Source organism: Marmota flaviventris, chromosome 2 (assembly GCF_047511675.1).
Source record: "Marmota flaviventris isolate mMarFla1 chromosome 2, mMarFla1.hap1, whole genome shotgun sequence".
NCBI classification, from domain to species: Eukaryota; Metazoa; Chordata; class Mammalia; order Rodentia; family Sciuridae; genus Marmota; species Marmota flaviventris.
The window spans coordinates 168335656-168341265 of record NC_092499.1 but is presented as its reverse complement, the minus strand read 5'-3'; positions in this window follow the sequence as shown (position 1 = coordinate 168341265).

The following is a 5610-nucleotide window of genomic DNA, read 5'->3' as shown; positions in this document are numbered from 1 at the left end:
CTGTAGTTTCTTTGTTCAGCTTTTGTTTGGAAGACTTATCCAGTGATGAGAGAAGTATGTTAAAGTCACCCAAAATTATTGTGTTGTGGTCTATTTGACTCTTGAACTTGAGAAAACTTTCTTTGATGAACATAGATGCTCCATTATTTGGGGCATATATATTTAAAATTGTTATGTCTTGTTGGTATATGGTTCTCTTGAGCATAGTATCCTTCTTTATCGCTTTTGATTAACTTTAGCTTAAAGTCTACTTTATTTGTTATGAAGATGGAAACCCCTACTTGCTTCCGCAGTTCATGTGAGTTGTATGATTTTTCCCAACTTTTCGTCTTCAGTCTGTGGATGAGATGAGTCTCTTAGAGACAGCATATTGTTGGGTCGTTTTTTATTTGATCCAATCTGCTAGTCTATGTCTTTTGATTGCTGAGTTTAGGCCATTAACATTCAGGGTTATAACTGAGACATGATTTGTTTTCCCAGCCATTTTTGTTAATTTTTGGTATTTAATGTGACTTGATTTTTTCTCTTTAGTGTAATATATCTCTTGGCTGATTTTCATCATTGTTTTTCATTTTCTCTTCACAGAATATTTTTCCAAAGATGTTCTGTAGTGCAGGCTTTCTAGTTGTAAATTCTTTTAACTTTTGTTTATCATGGAAAGTTTTTATTTCATCATCAAATATAAAGCTTAATTTTGCTGGATATAAGATTCTTGGTTGGCATCCATTTCTTTTTGCAGAGCTTTGTATATGTTATTCCATGATCTCCTGACTTTGAGGGTCTGGGTTGAAAAATCTGCTGAGATACAAAATGGTCTCCCTCTATAAGTGATCTGATTTGTCTCTCTTGCAGTTTTTAAGATTCTCTCCTTATTCTGTATGCTAGACATTTTCATTGTAATGTGTCTTGGTATAGATCTGTTGTAATTTTGTATATTTGGTGCCCTGTAAGACTCTTGAATTTGGTTTTCCAATTCATTCTTCATGCTTATGAAATTTTCTGATATTATCTCATTGAAGAGATTGTGCATTCCTTTAGTTTGAAACTCTGTGCTTTCCTCTATCCCAATAACTCTTAGATTTTGTCTTTTGATGTTGTCCCATAATTCTTGGATGTTCTCTTTTATGGTCTCTTACTATCTTCACTGTGTGGTCAACTTTTTTTTTCCAGATTGTATACTTTGTCTTCATTATCTAACATTCTTTCTTGCAAGTGATCTAGTCTGTTGGTTATGCTTTCAATTGAATTTTTTATTTGGTTTATTGTTTCCTTCATTTCAAGGATTTCTGACTTTTTTTTTCAGAGTCTCTCTTTCTTGAAGTAATCTTTTGCTATCTGTATTTGCTCTTTTATCTCTTTGTTGGAGTGATCAATTTTTGCCTCTATTTGCTCATTTAGGTCCCTCTTTAATTCACAGATCATTTTAATTATGAACCTTCTGAACTCCTTCTCTGACATTTCATCAACTTTGCTGTCCATGGGTTCTGTTATTGTAGTGTCCTGGTTTATTTAAGACACTTTCCTCCCTTGTTTTCTTTCTTTTTTTTTTTTTTTAATGTTGTCTATGTGTCTTCCTTTCTTGCAATGTGGCTCTTGAGATATTACAGTTTATCCTGTATATTCTTGTAGTATCCATGCAGATTGTCTGTACCTTACCTTTATGTTGGCTTCCAGACCCTGCTAGTGTCCTTCAATGTATGCTATTGCAACTAAAGGTGGTGGTGGCAATAGCCAAGGTAACTTGAGATAATAGTGGAAGTTCCCCAAGATGGATGCAATGTCTTACAGAGATGGGATTGAAAGGAGGGTGGGCCTTGCACTGTCTTTGGGTTGCCAGTTCTGAGTTGCAGTTGCTTCCAAGCCCTGTCTATTGTCCAAAATGTAGGGCTACTGCATGGGGAAGTCTATGGTGATGTCTGCATTGTCCCAAGATGGACGTGGGTTAGGCTTGGGCTCCCAGGTTGGGGGCAGTGATGAACTCGGACCTACCCTGGGCCTGGGTCCTGCTCAGGTCAGTGTGGGCAAATCTGGACTGGGCCTAGGCTCCCACCGTGGTCTCTGGCCTGAAGAGGCGATCCTGTGCCAGAGACTGAGCTCCAGTGGGTGTCTACCAGTGGCAGGATGGACCTGATGATGTCAACTTTGTAAACTTCAAGTTAAAGTGTTGTCTATGTAGTTTCTCTATTACAGTCAATATTTTTCTCTTTATAGTATAAATAAGTATCTCATGGGTAGATCTTTGAAACTGTAAATTTTCTTTTATGTCCATAAATATCACCCATTAATTTTTAATATTCATTGATGATACTTGCCTGGAATGAGTGTTAAAGGGACAATAGCCATAAGCTAATTTTTCAACTTCATCATTATTTCCATTTCTTAGTTATTTTCTGCTGTTGAGCAGAGCTTTCTTTTCTCCACTAATTTATATACTTAAATAAGTATGGACTCATGCATTACTTTCTTACTTAACAGGTTATAATTATAGGAACCCACTCAACACTCCAGTGTTGGTAATGTATCTAACAGCAGCAATTTCTAGGATCTAAGGCTGCCATAAGTTCCTCTTCGGGACCAACCTACTTCTAAGAGGGAAAACACAAATAAAACTGTTCCAAATCCATTTTTGAGGAATGTAACCTTTCTGGCTCAGAAAGTGACAAAAGGACCATTTATACCTAGATTGATAAACTATCAAAACCTTTATTATCTCCTGTTTGTTCTCCTGAAACCCCATTGATCCTTCAAAAAAAAAAAAAAAAGCCATTTGTTCTCACATAAACACCCTCTCTACCTCCCCTTTTCCTATTTTTTAATTTGTTTAAATTTTAAAAACTATTACAATTGTGTACGTATTTGTGGTATATAATGTGATGATATATAAGCTCCCGGTTCTAACTACTACTTTGAATTTCTCATCACAGTTATGATAAGAAGTACATGCACACTGCACCTGTAAATAAACTCCCTTTTCTTTTATTTATCTGCCTTTTGTTAGTTTTATTCACAGACCCCCAAGTGGTCAACCTTAGGGCAGACAGGAAGTTTCTCCTCTCCTATGTAATTCTCTACTATGATCACTTACTTTGATTTGGCCATGGAAACCCCTTCAAATAGGCTCCTGATAAGTAGGCATTTTGCCTCTGAAAATAGCTAGAGAATTCTTATTTCTTGAATATGATGGAAAATGCTTACACATGGCTTCATTTGTAATGAGAAAAATGAATCTGTGATAACAGATCTGCAGACTGTAGCACTGTTTTCAGCCTTGTGAGTACAGTTCCTAAGTGTCAGCTTGATGTGTAGTGCTGTACTGTGATCGCCTTCAGCCATTTGCAGGCATCCACTGAGAGAAAGTGAAAATGCCAGGTCCTACTAGACCCCTTTCCCCATTTATGACATGTTTGCATTCATTTTAGAGGCTCAGGAACACGTCTGAATGAAAACTGTGAGGGGGGCACTTCAAGTAATTGGGTTTATTTGGCGTTTATCGCTAAAACCTAACAGCAAAGGCACAGTTCTAACAATAGCCTGTCAGGACATCAGTGCTGTTCAAAGAGTAGTCCATGGAGCAACAGCAGCAGCATCACCTGGGAGCTTGGTCCCATACCCCACTCCTCCCGAAATAAATCCACATAGTCTTATAAAAAAAGATTTTATAGAGGAAAACTTCTAGGCATAAAGAGACAGTGTTGATGATTAATGAACAAACTACATTTTAAGTAGTATGTACAATAACCTCAGAATAGCAAATAATGCAACACACAGTAATTTTTCTAGGTTTTAGAATTATGAGTTATCTGAAATTGGTTTTATTTTGACTTGCCTAATTTTGTTTTTTCTTTTCTTTTTTAAACAAAATGTATTATTTTGAAAGAGGAAGAAATGCTAGTTGACACAAAAGTCCAGAATAACAACATGATTTTACTAGTATTTTCCTCTTTTATTCCTTTTCATATGTTACCTAAGTGAAGATTCCTTCAGTAGGTGATGCTGAACCAAGAATTCAGGAGCAAACGGTATGAAGAGAGAGTGCTCCCAGGATACTCTCCTGGGGTGAATAGGGTGAAATAAGCCAGAAATGAAAAAAGTCATCAAGGGTGAGCTTTCAGATGAGGCCCTGGCTTCAAAGTAGCCCATGGGGGCTTTGGAGCTCCAGCAAAGGAGCTGGGCTTCTGGATTCCTGTGTCAGTCCGTTAATAGCTACCAGGGAACTGAGTGCTGGAGAGGCTGTTTTACTGCTCAAGGGCAATTCTATGGAGGTGGTGGCAAGAAGTATTGGCTGAAAAGTAGGCAGAAGCTGGGTGGGGGTACTTACCATAGCAAAAGGCATTGATCTCTAATTTAACATCTGTGCACCAGGTAGGAGGGTGGGTTTGGTCGTCAGTAGGTCTGAATTTGAATCCACACCCTACCACTCTGTAACTAAAGTCACGGAATCAAGTTCCAAATCATCTCTGAGTTCCAATTTCATCATTTATAAAGTAGGGATAATGAGAATACCCTTCAAATAGACTGGTTAGTGAGAGTCAAATGGAGTAACATCTTTACGGGTACTAGTTTTGTGCCTCGCATAATTGGAGCTCAACAAGTGGTTTGCTTTTAATTATCTTTCAGTCTCTAGCACAAAGGAAGACCCAAAGGAGGCTGAAGGATGAGGACTTGGAAAATCAGCACAGCCAAGGTCTCCTGGAGCAGATGTACTTTCAGCAAAGTGGTTTAAACACATAGACACATGATCTACAGTTCATCGGGTTTATCTAGTTTCCAGTGGTGAGAGAAAGATGAACAGTACCTATTGACTGTGATGACTAGTCGCCCATTCCAGTAGCAGTTAATTCCAATTGATAAGGGTCAAAGGTTTACTTTTTAAAGTATTTTTTTTTTTTGTCTCCAAAACCTAACCGATTTGTGCTGGAGTCTAAACAATTCCGTAATTTAAAAAATTCCCTAGAAAGACGAGCTGAGACAGGGAACTCTAGTACAAGTGGAGAAATGTCTGCAGGAGAAACTTGTCAGGGAAATGAAGGATGCAGATTAATCAGGAAAATAACTAAGGCAGGATGTAACCTCAAAAGGGAGCCAGCCTCAGACTCATGGCACTGGGGAGCCATGGAGGATGAATTGCACCTTAGAAGTTGTTCTGCTCAGAGGGAAGCAGGCTGGGCTGTTACTCTTCTACCTGTCCTTGTCACCAGTATCACCCAGCTGACTCTCAAAGTGACTCCAGTCAGCCAAATGCAGTCCTCCCAAGGAAAAAAAAAAAAACAGCTGAGAGCCACCAACCACGGCAGCTGAGCAGAATGGACCAGCTGGCAAAGGGGCTTTGGGTTAGGTACCAATAGCATCTGCTACAAGTGATGTGCTTTTGGGTGCAAAGTTTGGGTGCACAGTTTTAGAAGGCGATTTGCTAGGATCGTTTTGCATAACATCCTTTCTCTTCCAGAAGAATATTTTTTACAAACTTACAAACTTGCCTAATTAATTCTTAAAAATAAAGAGGAAGAATGAGCAAGAAGAGCAATGAGAACTGATTAAGCACCTACCTAAAGGGGAAGGCAACTCCAAAATCCCACTGGCACTGTTTTCTCTTCAAACTTGAGCACTATT